The sequence below is a fragment of the Callospermophilus lateralis genome, chromosome 13 (genome assembly GCF_048772815.1).
Source record: "Callospermophilus lateralis isolate mCalLat2 chromosome 13, mCalLat2.hap1, whole genome shotgun sequence".
Taxonomy (NCBI): Eukaryota; Metazoa; Chordata; class Mammalia; order Rodentia; family Sciuridae; genus Callospermophilus; species Callospermophilus lateralis.
In genome coordinates, this window is record NC_135317.1 from 92,545,501 (window position 1) to 92,565,134 (window position 19,634).

Sequence of the window (19,634 nt, forward strand, 5' to 3'; positions counted from 1 at the left end):
AATCCCGAGTAGACCCCGTTTTGCTTGGCATCCAGCAAGTTTTTAGGAAAACCTGACTGAAGACCTAAATCAACTATCTGCATTTCCCAAGGTGCTATGGAGCACAGTTGAGCACTCATACTCCACCAATAGCTTAAATCGTGACACTGATGTGCCATTTCTTTTCATTGGTTTCATGGCGCTTCCAGAGTTCCACTGTGCTTGCTCTTCCTGGGGGCTCTTCCTGGGGGCTCCCTGCTCTAGTACCAAACATAAAGGATCACAGGCTTTTCTCGACTTTCTTACAGAATGTGCCTTCTTTCTTCAGTGGGTAGGAAATTAGATTTAAAGTATTTTCGGTACTTTTTCAACTTACATAGATTAGACTTGCAAGCTATTCTATTTTGCATAACAAGATAAAAAGAATTGGTGTATATTTGCAGTAAAGAATAAAAGGGGTAAAAACTACATTACTGAGCAGGATGGCAAACCAGCCATGAGGAGGAACAAAGGGAGAAAGAATCAAAGGATGGGCTCAGCTCTAGCACACAGGAGGCAGAACATGAGTAAAGGTAGTGATCCAAGTCAGAAATTAGTAACCTCTCTCACTTGAGGGTGAGCTAACAAACTTTTAACTTAGGGCTCATGACATCTCCCTTGCTTTGGCTCCAGAGTCTGAAGCAGAACTGAGCATTTCACACAGGATCCAGTGGATCCTGGAATAAAGGCTGGAGAAAGAACATTGGAAAGGAGACAGGCAGGATACGGTCCTCATAGATGCACCTTCTGGTTTCACAATAGCACTTTGACCTTCTGCTCATGAAGCTGATTTGTTCCTGGGCATATGTACATGTGTGTGTGGGAAGCCATTCTCGCACGTGATTGGGCACCTCCCGGATTGGGTGTGAGGCGTTCTGGCCAAACTGTGTCGGAGCTAATCCCCACCCTCTCCAGGTGCAAGAGCCTGTCCGTGTGGGGGTGTGACTGACCACTGACCCTGAGACCAATCTCTGACCCTGACCTTGGAATGCTGCCCCCCTCGACCTTCATTGGATGGAATTTTCCCCTGAATTTCTTATTCCCCAATAAAAGCCCACTCCCTGGCGTGCTCTCTCTCTCTCCTGCTAGTCCTGAGTAAGCCTTGCTGCCCCACCAGGTGGTTCGAGGTGAGAGCCAGAGGGGAGAGTCCTCTGGGACCTGGTCATAGAAAAAGTTAATTGAGTCTGTGTGTTTATTTCGATCTCACTAGTTAACTTCTATGCTACGAACCTCTTTAATGAAACCAGCGTGCTGGTTGCGTGGTGGATGCGTGGTGGGTGTATGGTGGTGCACTCCTTTTTCATGCCAGTCCATTTCAGCCTTATTCTTAATCTTGCACATTCACCCTGGGTGAGAATTTGATTATAGCTGTAAGTTCATGCTGACTAAACTCACCACTGTATTAGAAATTTAATAGCATTTCTTAGAATTCTGGAAGCACTGGAATGTATTACTCTCACCCTGGTTTTCTTATAGTACCACAATCTTTCATAAGCTACTAATATTCTAGTTGATTAAATATTAGAAGCTTAAATATATAGACGATGTCCACTTTAATCTTATAATGTTATTTTATGTAAAATGCAAGCTACCTTCCCAGAATTTAGCTAAACTTATTTTCTATTATAGTTATTTTAGTTTTCTTACTGATTCATACTTAAGTCTCTTCTTTCTTGGTTCATTCTTTCCCTACAGAAAGTTGGCCTTATTCTCAATTGAAAAACTATGAATGATTTATCTTGGAATCTTTTAAAAATTCTTGTGGTTTAAACGATTTCAGTAGTTAGACTATTTTCATCACTGTGAGACAATCCTCCCTGAAATCAGACCAGTACTTGCTTTGCAAACCTCACTGTCCTGTTTTTTTTTTTTTTTTTTTTTTAACCCCCTTACCAAAACAAGTGAAAATTTCTTGTGGGTTACCACAGCCCTCCTGGGTTTTCTTATTGTGAAAATTCATTTATACATTCAATATGGCTTCTTCAAATCTTTTACATGCTAGTTTTCCAGGAGCATTCAAAGAATGACTCAACACTCCCCTTCCAATAGCTCATAAACGAACTGAGGACACAAAAGTACATGCACACATGAAACTATGAAACAAAAGAAATAATAATAATGGTAATAGTAATAATAAGCATTCTTATGCAGAATGGCGGTGAATTCTATATGTCAAGCAACTGGGCAAAGGGAGACCCTGGGAGCTGGTAAAGCTTTCTGGGTGTGTATGTGAGGATGTTTTTTGGAAGAGATTGACATTTGAATCAACAGGCTGAGTAAAAATGGCCACCCTCACCCATGTGAGTGAGCATCATTGATTCTGATGAGTCCCTGAAAAGAACAGAAAGGCAAAAGAAGGGTGAGTTTGCTCTCTCTTCTGGAACTAGGATGTCCCTTTTCTCCTGCTCTGGGACATCAGAGCTGCCAGTTCTCAGATCTTTGGGTTCTAGCAGGCTAGTTTTTTGACCATTAGCTTTGGACTGGGAGTTAGACCATGGGCTCCCCTGGTGTCAAGTCTTTGATTTTGGACTAGATTACACGACCAACTTTCTTGGCTCTCCATCTTGAAGACAGCAATTTGTGGGTCTTCTTGACCTCCACATCATTCTACATGAACCAAATCATGCAGAATTTGTGTGTGTGTATTTATATGTGTGTGTGTGTGTGTGTGTATATATATATATATATATATATATATATATATATATATATATATATATATAAATTTTAATTTTGTTGTTGTTGTTATTGGGGATTAAACCCAGGGGTATTTAACCTCTGAGCCATATCCCCATTTCTTTTTAAAAATATTTTATTTAGAAACAGGGTCTTGCTAAAATTGTTAAGGTTGGCTTTGAACTTGCATACTCCTGCCTCAACCTCTCTAGCTCTTACAGGAGTGCACCACTTTGCCCAGCTATAAACATACACTTTTATATATCCTATTGCTTTTGTTTTTCTCTGGAGAATCCTGACTAGTGCGTGAAATTTTATTATTTACAAAGGTCATTCTCATTTTTTATCCTACAATGATCCTCTGTGATGGATGCTATTGGCAGCCTCATTTATAGATGAGAAACCAAATATAAAAAGGTGATATGAATTATCCAGATTTTCAATCATAAATAGAGTTTGCAATGGGTCTTCCCAGTCCAATTACTTTTGCTTATCACACTACCTCTCAACAGTGAAAAACCAGACATGCTTCCTTGCCTCAATTACCCATAGTGCCTAGCAGTAGCATTTGAGGTAATACCATATAAATAGTGCTACAACAGTGTGGAGCTCAAAGTAAGCACTCTTGTCATATCACTTATTGATATTTTGATTCTAAATGTTATAAGAAAGGGAAGAGTGTTTCATAGAAAATATTGGGGCTTGAACTTCAAATAAGAAACAAGATAAGACATGTAGCTGGAAGAGAGATTCTTAGGCATGAAATGACCTAAACCAAGCCCTGGATACAGGAGCTGGCATCCTGAGGCTAGACAGTGGGAAGCTGCCCTGGCTGAGGTACAGGCCTCATGAGTGGTAGAGAAAGATGCTAGGAGCATATAGTCGGGTACAAATAAGAGGATGCTGAATGTTCCTGACCCTGAATGTCAGGCTGAGGAACTTTATTTTAGAGGTCATAGTGAGCTTCAGTAGGATTTATGCCTGGAAGTGGCTACATCAAATTGCTTTAGGAAGATTTTGTGTGTGTGCCTAGAAGCAGCAAGACAGTTAGAAAGCTGGTATAGATCCACGCTTTAGGCAACATCCACCAGGAGCAGAGAGGGGCAGCTGGGATGGAGAAAGAACAAACAAATGTGCAACAAGTTTCAAAAAAAGGAAAAAGAACAAATTGGGAGATGACTAAATAGAAAGAAAAAGTCAAAGACCATGCAGAGATTTCCAGTCTGGAAAAAGGCACTAATTAGAACAAAGACTGAAATTACTATCATGAAGCTAGAAGTAATGGACGTGAGCTCAAGAACCTTTTTTTTTTTTTCAAAGTTATAGGAATGCATATATGCTCCTCAATCTCGAATTGATAACCACCCTTAAACCAGTTAAGAGTGATAAATAATAGTGTGACAACTTCCTAGGAGAAACTGAATCATAAATAACCTCTCAAAAACCTTTATTTATTCATTCATATGTATCTGAAGTCATGATCAAATGTTCTTTTCTCTTATTTCAAAGCAAAAATTTCTAGAATCAATTTTCATTGTATTATTGCTATGTTCCAATTCATCTGCACAGAATTATACCCCTCATTCTAAAGTCTAAAATCCTAGACTGAAAAGACCATATGGACCATGACATCTATTCTACTGCTCTTTTTTTTTCCTCACCAAAAAATATATTTGTTTTAGTTTAGTTTAGTTTGAATATCCACATATATTTTCACATATATATTCCTATGTTTATATACATTCATATATATATGAATATACCCTAATAGCAACCAAATTCCTGCTCATACATTTTCATATATATTCAGTTATATAATCATAAACTATAACTAAAACAAATTGTAAACATGCATCTCAAAAGAAAAATAACTATATATAAATTTATATCCACTTAAATATTTTCATATATTTTTACATATATGTTCATATTTGTATCCTTATGTATGGATAAAAATGTTCAACCCCTAAATTAACACTAAGTATTTTTTCTACATTAGTCCTATGCCTACCAATACACTTCAGAGAAACCTCTATACATATAAACCATAACATTTTACATGAATGCACCTATGTCTTGGGGGATATAAATTCATAAATTCACATAAAAACACATAAATATTATATATTATATATATATCATATATATAATATATATACACACACTTGTATATATACACACACATTTCCATAGGCAAAACCCAGAGTTTGCATGTATTGCTTACTTACAATATTGCTTACAATATTGCTTACCTTAAAAATATTTATAGATAAAAGTATATATATATATATTTTGATATATAATATTACCTCTATATTTATATTTATATTCATATATATTGATGTATGTGTTCTAAAGGTAAACTATCTCCTAAACGAAAGGTGTAACTCAAAACTAAACCTAACCTTTCCCATAATCATGAGCTTTTTAAACAAAAATTATAAATATTACTTTTAATATCCATATATATTTTAAAATATATATTCCATATATGTTTGTATATATTCATATATATGTGAATTACCCTAACGGCAACCAAAATTTTACCCATAAATTTTCATATATATTCAGTTAAATAATCATATCCTATATCTTTTTTTTTTTTTAAGAGAGAGTGGGAGAGAGAGAGAGTGGGGGAGGGAGAAAGAGAGAGAGAGAGAATTTTTTAATATTTATTTTTTAGTTCTTGGCGGACACAACATCTTTGTTTGTATGTGGTGCTGAGGATCGAACCCGGGCCACACGCATGCCAGGCAAGCGCGCTACTGCTTGAGCCACATCCCCAGCCCCATATCCTATATCTTACCAAAATTGTAAACATCCATCTATAAAGAAAAACAACTGTATACAAATCCATATCCATCTAAATATTTTCACGTATTATTTATATATATATATTTACATTCATATTCCTATATATGGATAAAAATGTTCAAACCCAGTACTATTGTGTTGTGATCTATTTGATTCTTGAAGTTGAGAAGGGATTGTTTGATGTATGTAGATGCTCCATTGTTTGGGACATAAATAATTATGATTATTATGTCTTGTTGATGTATAATTCCCTTAGCAATATGATGTCCTTCTCTGTCTCTTCTGATTAACTTTGGTTTGAAGTTCACTTTATCTAATATAAGAATAGAAACCCTTGCTTTTTTACATGATCCATGTGAGTGATATGTTTTTTCTCATCCCTTCACCTATCTTGTTATTCACCTATCTTGCCGAGAAGTTGCCTGTCTGCTTTCTTGGTTTTGACCTCGGAGCAGCCAGGAACCTTACCTCCTCTATTCTGCTATCTTGGGTTACTCCCTAGTCTACTGTTTGACTCAGTAATACTTCTCTTTTGAGAAGCCAAAAGAGTTTTTGATTATATGGATTGTAGATATCTCTACATTTGATATCAAAGCAAAAATGTTTAAAATAATTATCTAGATAGTCACTTAAGCTTACAATGACACATCAATTATATGTTAACCTTTTTTTTTTTGAGAGAGAGGAGAGAGAGAGAGAGAGAGAGAGAGAATTTTTCAATATTTATTTTTTAGTTATCGGCGGACACAACATCTTTGTTTGTACGTGGTGCTGAGAATCGAACCCGGGTCGCACGCATGCCAGGCGAGCGCGCTACCACTTGAGCCACATCCCCAGCCCCATATGTTAACCTTAATAATGTATTTTATGACAAGTAATTATATTTTATCAAACAGAGAATTTAGTGAGAAGAACAGCATTATTAGACATTTTTTGTAAATTCCTCTCATGTCTGAATGGATAGTAGATAACTGGATTCCCATACAACTTCTGTATTCAGTCTATCTCAATATATTATCTTGATAGAAGTGTGTACACGATTCAGAAATCCAACCTCATAAATATATGCCATTGGGAAAAGAGGGGTGTTTTAATAGCTTTCTAAAGAAAATTATCAGTATTTATTTATATATAGCACCAAAACTGTATAAGCAGTAGTTTCTTAATGTTGGCTTGAAATATGGAATTAAGTATCAACAAACTTTTTTGCACTCTGTCACATAGAATCTGCTGGTCTCTTTCGCATTTTTTTTAAATTAAATCTAATTATTGTTATATGTTGTCAATGGAAATTTATTTTTTATTTATTTGTATGTGTGCTGAGAATTGAAGCTGCCTGTCCTGGTGCCTCACACATGCCAGGTAAGCGCTCTACCACTGAGCCACAACCCCAGCCCTCTTTTGCACTTTGGGGAAACTGTTGAGGCCATACTAGTGGATATACATTTTTCAAAATTTTCAGAAAACCAGAACCATAGTATCGGGCTGCAGGATTAGCCCATCTATTTGCAGCAGTGACCTGGTCAAGTTAGGGGCCAAGTGCTTCCAGATGCTATATTCTGGTGCCAATTATCTCTACCTGGTTGCACCTTGATCTTCAGGAAGGTCATATTTCTTTTCTTTCTTTCTTTCTTTTTTTTTTTTTTTTTTTTTTTGGTTCCCATTATCACCTTTGGTCACTCTGTGCTAGAAAGTTTATGAAAACAACTAAGCCAAGATTTCCTTTGACAAGCACATGATGGTCCAGGTCAGAACCTTGGGTAAAGCAAATGATTGCAGCAGGATCCAAGCAATACATGTCTCATCTTGAGGTTACTGAGAACCCTGATGCTCTGATTAAAGACAAGTGGGAGAATGGGATGACCTTAGCATCAAACCAGGAGGGCTGAACATTTGCATAGCCTTGGTCCTAATGGGGGGACCTGAGTCTGCACAGCAGAAATTCAAGGACAATATGATGTCAAAGGTTCATTGGTTGGAACCTGGTTCCCATATAAAGGTGGATGGTGGAGTAAGTTCCAACATTGTTCATAAATGTGCAAAGGCAGGAGCATATGTGACTGTGTCTGGCAGCATCACTATGAGGAGGAAAGGTAACAGACCTGTGATCAAATCCTTAACAAGCTGCTCAGAAAGGTCCTCTTGATCAAAGAAACCACAAGGAACCCAGTTACTGCTCTTGAAATCATTTTACTGGAAAACTACCTCATCATATCACAATGAGGCAGGGCAGCTTTTCTGAGCAATTATTCATGTCAATGACTCAAATCTACTGTGCAGAATTTTCTAAGAGGTTAGAAATTGGTGTGTATAGCTACACTTTAAGTGATACAGTTTAAAGATTAGTCCGGTGAAATATTTTATTTTTACTGGGAAAGATTTGATCTTTAAATAGAGTAAAAATAGGACTGAAATCATGTTACAGCGATGCATCTTGATGCCTAAGTAGAGTATATTAGTTAGTTTTAAATTTTTTATTTTATATTTATAAAGATGAATTGTCTGTTGTTTCACAGCAGTTTCTAGAAACAAAGAAAATGGGTAAGTTTTTCGTATTTCATGTCATTTTGATTGGCTTACATGCTTGATAATATGAATAGAATGAAACTTAAAAATATAAGCTACTTTGATGGGATACATACCATAAAAATTATTTTCCATGGAAAATTTCAGATGTTATCATTGACAACAAATATTGTTATTTTCCTTGAGGTGACATGCTCACTCTATTCATTTTTAAGAAAACATCAGCAAAATACTGAAGTCTAAATAGCCATTGTTTACCATGTGCAGTGAGGCATTCTGGTATTCCCAGAAACTAGGGAGGCTGAGAGTTTCAAGTCAGCCTCAGCAACTTACCAAGGCCCTAAGCAACTTAGCAAGACCTTGTCTTAAAATAAATAATAAATAAATAGAGTTGGGGATGTGGCTCAGTGGTTAAGCACCCCTGGGTTCAATCACTGGTACCTATAAATAAATAAACAAATAAAGAGCCATTGTTTGTCTACTGGTTGGACTGTCAATTAAGAACAGTATTTCATGGAAAATGCAGGTAGTTTGGTTCACCACTCAAACAGATGCTCGTGTTCTTTTCCTCAACACATCAGCTTCTGGGTTTCAACAGAGGGGTTTTCTGCACTCTTCCCTTTCCATCATAGAGCACATTAAAAAGACCCCTAATCAGAGTTGAGATTTAATAAAATTGCTAATTTTTACAACTTCTCAAGGGTATTCTTAAGTGAAACTTGCTTGATTTTTTTTTTTTTCAAACCAAGATTGCTTGGTGGCACTAGACTGATGACTATGGATGGGATACCAGGACCAAGACCTATACAGAGCATGTGACTTCAGTAACAATTTGGTAATGACTACTAGGCAAATAACTCCTTAGTATTATCAGGAGAATATTTTGTCTTGTGGACTCCTATCGGATTTGGGGACCCCCGTGATCAGTGTATCACATTCTAAGAACTGCCACTCCACGGCGTCCTAAGAGGCACTGTTCATGGGCCCTTCCTGAGTGCCAACTCCTTTCTAAGCAGTTTCTTTAAATCCTGAATTTATCTTCTTTATCAGCTTGAATGAGAAAAGTGAATGTGCCCAATGTCAAGGAAGAGGAGATAGTTGACAAACTCCAAAATGAAAATTCCTTTCAACAGATTACTTTCAGTAACTTGAGGTCTGTAATGTATATTTCTATGGGACTGTGAATAGAATGAAAATCCCTCAGTTCTCAACACCAATTCCTTCAATGGTTAAGGAATCATCAAAAACTTATAGCAGCAGTTATGCCTATGTGGTGGAAAGGCCATTGTAGAAAGATTCAGTTTCTAATGGGAAGAAGTATTTATTGGAGTTGTTTAGCTTGTTTTGCTTTTGTGGTGCTCAGGATTTAACTCAGGAGTGCTCTACCATTGAGCTAAACTCCTAACCCTTTTTTTTATTTTTATTTTTTATTTTGAGACAGGGTCTTACTAAGTTGCTAAGGCTGGCCTCAAATTTGTAATCCTCAGGCCTCAGCCTCCTGAATGCCTGGGATTATAGGCGTACACCACTGTGCCCAGCTACCAAGAAGTGTATATAAGTTAGAATCAAATCCTAGTTCCCGCTTTGCCATTTTGTTAAATATATATTGCAAATTCTTAGGTCTTATAGAGACACTAAATCTAGATGCTTAATAAATAAACCAAAAACCAATAAATGAAAAACTAGTTTCTCTAAAGCTAGCATGTTTAATTTAATGTAAAATGTTTACTAAACAGTTACCAATCTGCTGACTTGACTTAGCTTCTGTGTTTGTAATAATCTGCCTAATAAAATTGGCCTAAGTGATTTAGGATTGTAGGCTTATGATATATTGTCATTTCAAGACAGCATATTCATGACTAGAATTAGTTAAATTACCAGACTAATCTGGTGCTAGAGAAGCTAACAATAAAGAATAAGAATGAGCCAAGATTCCAAATCAACACCTCAGCTTTTTTTGCAATGACTAATTTTCATTGTTACCTGGGGTGAAGGAATATAATGTGTCACCAGCAGCAGAATGACAGATGGAAAGGGCCTGGAGACCTGGCCCATGAGGCAGTGTTGAAGGATAAGGACACAGCATTCTCCCGTAGGTCAGCAGGGGGTGTCACATCACCAGCCTTCTTCTCACCATCCAATAAGCTCCTAGAGTTGCAGGAGGGAAACCAGAACCCAGAGCTCAAGTGCATCTCATCCAGGGCACCTAGGACTCTTCTCACCTCAAGATCTTCCATTCCTTTCATGTTCAGTTTTGATTTGGAGGACTCCCTTCCAAGACAGAAAAATAGGCAGAAAAATAATACATGGCCATGTCGATGTATTTAAAATTCTTCGCCTCTATTTTACAAAGACATACTTTTTAAAATCACTATCAAAAGAAAATCAAGCCATTTTTAAGGGTGATGGAATCAGATTTCTCCTGCTTCTCTAAAGAAATGGTCTTAAAAATCAGCTCAGGAAAAACTATAGAATTTCTCACATACGAAGGATCATTACCAAGTGTAATCACATGGGAACTTTGAGACAAGGGCTTGTGTTAAGAACAAACAAGCAAGAGATAAAGATCACGTGATGCAGGATCTGGGATGTGGGAATGTGTCAAAGGCTCCTGGGATCCTAACCATGAGACAAGATTCCCTGGTACATGAGGACAACCAAGGTGGAGATGAGGTAAGGATTGAGGAACATAGAAGACCATATTTTTCCCTTTTAATTGGAAAAAGGATGAAGAGGAGGAGAAGGAGAAGAATTTAAAATGCCTCCTGGGGAAAAATATAAAAGGAAACAAGTTGTACTTCAATTAAAAAAAATCTAAAATACGAAAGATGAGTGAAGGAGAAGACAGTATTTGAGGAAGACTCATGGAGAGAAAGCCCACACGCTTCTCACTTGTATACCAAGGAAAACTAGGATGTGGGCTCACACATTCTGAGTGGGAAAACTAGGATCTGGGCTCACACATTCTGAGTGGCCGTGACTGGGCTCTGTACACTTGTTCTCATCTACCACTCAATTCCCCTAGATGGTTGCCACTCAATTTTAGCAACTTGTGTGCTGAAGAGCAGGCAGAGAGAAAGTTCATCGATGGCACTAGAAGTAAAAATAGCTCTGACCCATTCATACTATTGTGGCCTGGATCTGGAATGTCCCCCCAAGGTTCCTGTGTTGAAGGTTTTGGTTCTCAATGCAGCAATGTTCAGAGGTAGGACTTTGGGGAAGTGATTGGATCATGAGGGGTCTGATGTCTTTGATGGATTAAGCCCCTGATGGGTTCATAATAGAATGGACTTATTGGGAAGTGGTGGGAACTGTAGGAGATAGGTTCTAATTGGAGTAAATAGGCCCTTGGGGGCATGCCCTGGAAGGTATATCTGGACCCTGACTCCTTCTCCTTTCTCTGTTTTTGCTTCCTGGCCACGATGAGATGAGCAGCTTTGCCCCATCACATGCTCCCTGCCATGATACTCTGCCTCACCACATGCCCAGAAACTACAAAGCCAGGTGACCAGGGACCAAAACCTCTGAAATCATGAGGCAAAATAAACCTTTTCTTCTTTAAGTTGCTTTTGTTTAGGTATTTTGTCACAGCAATGAAAAGCTGACTGATGCAATGACCTATGGGGACTTTAGACCGTCGTCTTTGACTTTGGAAGAAGTTTTCATCAGGTTGGTTAGTTTTACTCCTAAAGTGAGTCAGGTAATATGGATTCAAGGGTCAAACTAGGACAATATATGAACTTTTGAAGAAAGTTTAATATTTCCAAAGGAAAGAAAACTATTGTGACCAAAATTGGGTTTGTATCCACCTACCCAAAATAAATATGTTTTCAACCTACTCAATATCAATAACAAGAACTGAATGATTGTGGGAATATAAACATTGTTTGCTGGAGTTTCAAAGACAAATTGATTCATCATAGAATTATCAGAGAAGCTCACACAGTGAACAACTGGTGTTCACGTTCCAAGAACAGATGTATATCAAAGCACTTATATTGCACTAACACCTCCACTGTTAAGTGTGTTCATACTGGGTTTTTAAAATGCCACAAGGGGTTGTGGGTTGTAGGTGTTCAAGAGCTGGTGTGGATAACCTTGTGTGCCCTTGAGAAAATCCGTGAGTAATAACCATGTCCTGCCTTGAAGTTGAAGTTTAAAGGGCATTTACAGCATAACTCATTAGCTTCTGGAATACTCTATTCAGTTATTTCAAAGCTTGTCCATGGTTAAATAGTAACAGCATGACTATTTCCCTTTCCCCCAAGGGAACTGTTTAAATTACAACATCCTGTTTGGGGCGCTCTGACTTCGACACACATACTGAATAGTGAAGCCTCACTCATTCAGAATAATTGCGGTACAGCAGCTCCATTGTTGTGAATGGGGCCTCCAATGTGCTTTCCTAAAACCTTCAATTTAAAGACTATTTTGAAAAAAAAAAAACCTGGCTCAATAAATTCCAGTATATTTTCAAATGTACCAAGACATAAATGAGTTCTGATACTTATCGTTCTTATCATGGCTTAAGCAGTATTGTATCAAAATAAAACAGACACAAACCAATATTTTTTTTCCTCTATGAAATAATAACAACCACAAGCCAAACTGTTGAATTTGAAACTTGGATATTTGTCTTCAAGGGTATCTAACTCTTCCCTCATTATTACGCCTTCTCCTTAAGTAGCATCTATACATCTTTCTGGTGTCCACTGGAACCACATTTTCTAATTCCATCACTCAATAAAGAAAGAATAGGCCTGAAAATAAATAAATATGGATGAGCACTCATTTACAGTGACCTCTTAACTTCTATGAGCAACCAGTTTAACATATAGATGGCCCCCTCTTTGGAAAGTAACTGTAAGCAAATGTAGCAATGAAAACCAGAATGTAAAGGAAATAGGATGGAAGAAATTAAATACTGACACAAAAATCTGTCTGCACCAATGCCATCCACTCTGTCTGCCCCTAGAATCACTTCTGCCCTAAGGATTTGAGAGAACAGGGATTCAGGATCTGGTCTCTTTAAAAAACTCTCCCATCCCTCATCTGTGTCCCCCTGAAAAATTACCCTGTCTGCTTTGCAGAATATTATAGCATTTTTATTTATTGTATGTGAGATGTGGTTAGGGGCTGAGTTAGATGGTAGCATAGGAATAAAGAAAAAGAGAATGCAATCTAATGAAATTAAAGAAGTAAAATGGATAGAATTTGTCAACTGAATCTGGAGGATACGTAGAAGAGAGAACTCCGGAATCCTGTGAGTAGCCAGTTGGGTTGGTTTTTAGGTAAGTTTCTGCATGCTACAGCACCTGGGATAACCTTGATTGATGGATCAAGGTTAATAATGGTGCCTTCCACAGAGAAAATGAATAAAAGAAAAGGGACACGTTCTGGTGAGAAATGCAGGAGTGAACATCTCTAATTCTCAGTAAGCCTCCCTTGCCTTGTAACACACAACAAACCTACACAACAAAACAATATTAAATCTCTGAACCCATTGTGTCAAACCCTGCAGGTATTTTGAAATAATTGATTTTAGAGCAAACAAATAATGATAATGACAACGTTTAATCACCATTCCCATTTCTTGGAAAAATTTTTTATTATATAATTATACAACTCCTAAAGACCTTCCCTGGATATTGCGGCATTATAAATGTGTTATATGCTAGGGCCAGGGAGTGAAGTTTCTGGAGTTCAGTCCAAGAGACAACACACATTTGTCCACATTTGCCTCACGAGCTAAGTGAGAAACATCGCAGCAGTTTTATTAATCTGTACAACTCCTGAAACAGTCTCCAAAGAACCCTGGAGGACACAGCTAGGGCCATATGTGGAATGAGGCCAAAAGTCTTAGCCCATTAGATAGATTTTTCTAAAGATCTTCAGGCTTGTCTTCCAGCCCATTTATATATAAATGCAGAAACCAGAAACTCTGGTTGCTAAAGCTGAGAGAGCTCTCTCTCCCCTAGACTGCAAACAAAGTACCTAAAGCCACGTGGTCACAGAAAGGTGGAGGACACAGTGAGAATGGCTGCCCACCCTGGATAATGAGGCTCAAGGACAGAGCAGAGAGACTTCCCAAACATGTCTATTGCATAGGATTTGCAAGCAAAAGAGGCAAGGGGTGGCCGAAACAGGGGAGCTACCTTTAACAACATGATATCACTCCATGGGAAAATGCTGTGTTAGCCAGCCAGGGCATGTGAGACCCTCAGAGTGGCCCTTCTTCCTGAGCATAAGGAGAGTTTGTATAGAGAGATGGACACAGCTCCACCCAGTGCAGGGGGAGGCCTGGAACCTCAAAGAGACATTTCCTCAGCTTCACCAACCAGAGTTTCTGGTTTCTGCACGTCATGCATGAAGACCCTTAGAAAAATCTGTCTAGTGGGCCAAGACTTTGGGCCACATTCCACATAACAATTCTTCTCTTACTTGGAAAGAGAGAAGCATTATCAGGTACCCCTGGATGTTCTGTCATAACATTTCCATTAGAGAAGTCTGTCTCAGAGACCCAAATGAAAAGAGATGTTATATATAACTGGTTCTATAAGAAAGAACATTTCCAACAAAGAAAACAACTCCACTGGCAGAGATCTAAGGAATCAGTGTGAGTGACATGGGATAATTATTCTTAATTTTATCTTGGATAAAATATGAAAGGTGATAACAAAAAGTATTTTTGTTTGCCATCTTTTTCTTAGAGCCTTTGAAATTTTGCTCTCTAAAAAGAAAATAAATATCCCCTGGGTTCAGTAAAAAGAAGGGAGTCTGTTTGGATCTTTGGCCAATATTTTTTTAAAAAGCAGACTTGAAATACATCACAAGCTTAGCATTCTTTTTGGTCTACTGGCCAAGTAAAGATTCAAAAAGAAATACATCAGCAATATCTTTTGGAATTTTGCAATCAAAAGTCTGTAGCTACTTTTATTTGGGTATTTATTATTTATTTGTGCATGCTTTGCCAATAACTACCTCATCCAAAATTTTTATTATATAATCATCCAAATTTTTTATTATATAATTATACAGTAAAGGGAAGAAAATAAGTTATAGAGTATATGGAATCCAACTCATTGGTCACTGATCTCTGATGTTTTTGTATTTAAATTTAGTTTGGATACTTAGATATTTCTCTTTTGTTACATCAGCCATATTTCATAATTTTTCTCATTTATTTATAATTTTTCTTTTTTACATTTGGGACTCATTCAGACTCCAGAACAGCATCTAAGATAAGAGTAAAAGTAAATAATTTTAATGTATTAAATTTATAATGTATTAAAAATTTTAATTCTAATAATTCTATAACTTTTAATATTAATATTATTTTAATATTAAATGTAAATTCCACCATGCGGCCAGCGCAATGGTTTCATTAATGAGGTTTTTGGCATAAAAGTTAGCTAGCAGAGATCGAAATAAACACACAGACTTAGTTACCTTTTTCTATGACCAGGTCCGAGACGGCTCCCCTCTCTGGTTCCCTCCTCTAACCGCCCGGCAGGGCAGCAAGGATTACTCAGGGCTAGCAGGAGAGAGAGAGAGAGAGCACGCCAGGGAGTAGCCTTTTATTGGGGAGCAAGAAATTCAGGGGAGAATTCCATCCAATGAAGGTTGAAGGGGGGCCGCACTCCAAGGTCAGGGTCAGTGATTGGGCCCCTGGGGTCAGTGGTCAGTCACACCCCGACACTGGACGGGTTCTCTCATCAGGAGAGGGTCGGGAAAGTTTTTTTTTTCCGACACAGCCAGAACGCCTTAGACCCAAACCGGGAGTCGCCCAGTCACGTGTGAGAATGGCTCCCCACAGTAAATATATGTTTATGTATTAATATTAAACTATATTAATATTAAAATATTACATTTGGTGTTTTGTCAAAAATTGTTCTTTGGTTAGCTCAGATATTAGATGAGTGTGTATGCCTTGTATTTTAATATATTACATTTTAATAGTGTTTTATAAATTGTCTTGTATTTGATAAAATAATAGGCTTAACAAATACAAATTAAATAATTTGATAATCTTCAAGTTTAGAGTACTCAGCTACTATTTCAAGAATAATAAACTTTCCAAATCTTTAAAAGACATGTCAGTGCAATAGGAGTAAATGAGTTTATTCTTTGCTGCCAGTTCTAACCCTACCTTGTAAGAGATAGTGCCTGCTTTAAATGAGAGTTAGTAAGAAAAAAGTTTTGTGATGAGGAAGGTTCTTGTCAAAATCTCACAACAGTGTTAACTGCACACCTGTGCTCCCATCAAGATACCATTAGCCCAAAACACACCAGTTTAAAATCATCAAGCAGATTAAATCTTGTCTGGCAGGAGAAAGAAAAACATGGAGCTGGGCACAGTGGCACACACCTGCAATCCTAGTTACTTGGAAGGCTGAGGCAGGAGGATCACAAGTTCAAGACCAGCCTGAGCAACTTAGTGAGACTCTGTCTCAAAATAAAAAGGTATGGGGATATGACTCAGTGGTACAGCATCTCTGATTTCAATTCCCAGTAGGCAGGAAATAAATAGAGGAGACAAGCAGTGAGATAATTTTCTTAAAATTTTGTAATTGAACACAATAAGTATGATAACATTTTCAGACCAAGTTAGCTTGGAGTGAATGGTTTGGACCCAGAAATGAGAATATCAGAAATCCTAAAACCAGTGGTGGGGCAGAGCTAAAGGAAGTGGATAAGAACTATGGAAATACAACAATGATATCATATCTATACAGTAAGTCTATACATATTCCCTCTTCCATTGTCCTCAGAGCAATAACATAGTAACCGTGTAATTGGAGTAAATTGGAGTAATTGGAGTAAATTAGCCCTTGTCATATTTTAAAGCATGACAAAGATTTGCAGATATGCTGATCAAAACCTGGTTTGGTAATATGTATTGCTATGCTTTGAACACCATCCAATATTTCCTGATATAGCAATCACAATTTTCATATGATTTTTTAAAATATTCTCCATCAATCATATATTATTTATGGAATATCTATGTCTGTACACAGATTGTTGTAAAGTATTATGAACTCATTATAAAACACTCTTTGGTTGCTTTGCAACATGAACATTCATCAGAACGTTCATTTTTCCTTTTACAAAGGGAAAATCCATAATGCAGATAAAGAGTGTTCTCTAATTATGAGGGGGAAAGAAATGTGAGCAGAAAAACTGAATGGGAGCCTATGAGTAGACAAATAATTTGATTCATACAGTGATTGTGAGAGTAAAATTGGTTGAAGGGAAAGAGAGGAAGGAAAATAGGAGCAGGACAACACAGAAATAGTTGACAGGGATCTTTTTGAAAAGAGAGCCATAACATTAGTCAACCTTATAAGACTACAAATAAATAAAAATAAATTATTTACTCAGGGACTAGGGTAATGATTTTTTTGGGGGGAGGGTGGTTCTGGGGATTGATCTCAAGAGCACTTAACCACTGAGCCATATTCTGTACCTTATTTAGAGATAGTGTTTTGCTGAGCTTAGGGCCTCTCTCAGTTGCTGAGGCTGGTTTGGAGCTTGTGATCCTCCTGCCTCAGCCTCCTGAGCTTCTAGGATTGCAGACGTGCTTCATCACACACAGCTTAGGGTGACCTTTGAATTGATAAGAAATTAGACAATCCCTAAATCTTCCAGTCCATTGATTACTGGCATTTTTTGATTATTTGATAGCAATATATATTCAGTTACCTCAGATTAATAGTTTTTATTTCCTTCCTATTTTGTTTCATATTTGTTCTAAAACTTGAACGTGTTTCTAACGTCAGTGATAAAGAATTAAATCAACAGCCAAAACATAAATCTCACTAGCTTAAAAAACATTTCTATCATTATCAAATCAGTCAGGGGAAAAGAAACAACAGGTAGGAACCCTGGTTCTCTGACTGATTTTCTCCAATAATAATTAATCAAATTTTCCTGTGTTTTTTTTTTTTCTTCTTGTTGTTCATTTTTTGTTTTTTTTGTTTTGTTTTGTTTTGTTTTGTTTTGTTTTTTGAGGTAAGAACCACATCTCACCCCAAATAGTTTACAAGGTCATCCATAAGATGTATGTTCGGAATATATCTACATTTGTTAACAGTGATACTGAAGTTTCTAGAGTACTGAAATCTGTAAATGATAAAATATTTAAAAGACCTATGAGAATGTTCTGTGTAAGAATATATTATAAAGTCCAGTTGTGAGGCAATATCACCTGCAAAGCTTGTCCCCAATCTCCTGAGTTTCTCCTTACTTAATGCATTCCTGACGCCATCTCCTCTGACCTGTCCTCATCATTCTCATCAGTCCATCCTATTTCACTGTCTCCTGGTCCCATAGGAAAATCAGAAAAACTATCCAATTCCTATAGCCACACTAAGAGAATTGAAGAATTAGGTGTCTATTAATTACTATTCCTGCAAGTATTTGCATCAACAAATATATATATATCTATATCTATATCTATATATATATTAATACAAAGAAATGAAATACTAATGATGAAATTTCAAGCACTGTTTAGGTAAAAGGGTTGGAGTCTAGATAGAGACAGAGGCAGAATAGAGGAAAGAGTAACTGGTGGCTCCTGATGCATTGTGCAGAGATGATCACTAACCTATACAAACATAGACTCTAGAGGTGTCTTAGCTGTTAAAGAAAATCTAGACGTTGAGTTAATGTATGCAGTCTCAAATATAAGAACACTTCCAAAACAGCTCATATTAAAGTTCAACATAAGGGCTGGGGATGTGCCTCAGTGGTTATGTACATGCCTCTGGGTTCAACTCCTGGTACCAAAAAGAGAAAAAAAAAAAATATTTCTACATAGCACTGTACTGGTATCTCTTGCCTAAATCAAAGTTTGGCTTCTGAGTCTGACCCTGTAAAATTTCCTACTGTCAGACACAGTCAGAAGTTCCATTTGTAAATCCAAATGTTATCGTTTGAAATGAGTTATGATTTCCTACCCAAACTCCCACCGAGGCTTTCAGCTGATAAAGAATCATCTGAAAGGGACTATTTCTCTTCCCAAGAGATTTAAAAGCTAACAAAGATGAATGAGAAAAGTAAATATTTACTGATGTTTTGGAAACCGAGAAGGCAAATTGAGCCTACAGAGAGGGCCGATTTACCACAAGCAGGATAGGAATATGACCCCGAAGGTTTTACATCTCCCAGAGCTATTGGGTTTGCTTGTTTTACTTTACTTGGGAAATTCTAATTGTTTACTCAATGTCTGTGTCCTATTTATGATTATATAATTTCTTTAGTAAATAATAACCTTCACTATTCAATGAAAATCTTATAATATAATAAGAAAGCATATTAAGACACAAATACGTAGAAATGAACCAGCACAAGTCCAAACTCAGAAAAAACTAAAGTTTTGGAGTCCATTGTAAAAAAAAAAAAAAAAAACAAAAAACTCTTCTAAGCAGAAAGGGAAAGAATCAGCAGGTTGGAAATAAAAGCCAAAGGAATTGTTTACTGCCGTGACCAACGTGATGGAGAAGAGGGACCAGTTTGATCAGGTTTTACAAAGGAGTTTTGTATTGGGTATTACTCTGGAATATTTTTATTTTCTTTTTACAGTCTCCCTGAAA

At 37.1% G+C, this 19,634-nt stretch overlaps 1 pseudogene; it reads left to right on the forward strand.

The window, feature by feature from the left end:
- Positions 1–2,170: 2,170 nt before the first annotated feature.
- On the forward strand, positions 2,171–7,654 carry LOC143412135 (ribulose-phosphate 3-epimerase-like protein 1; annotated as a pseudogene).
- Positions 7,655–19,634: the final 11,980 nt, after the last annotated feature.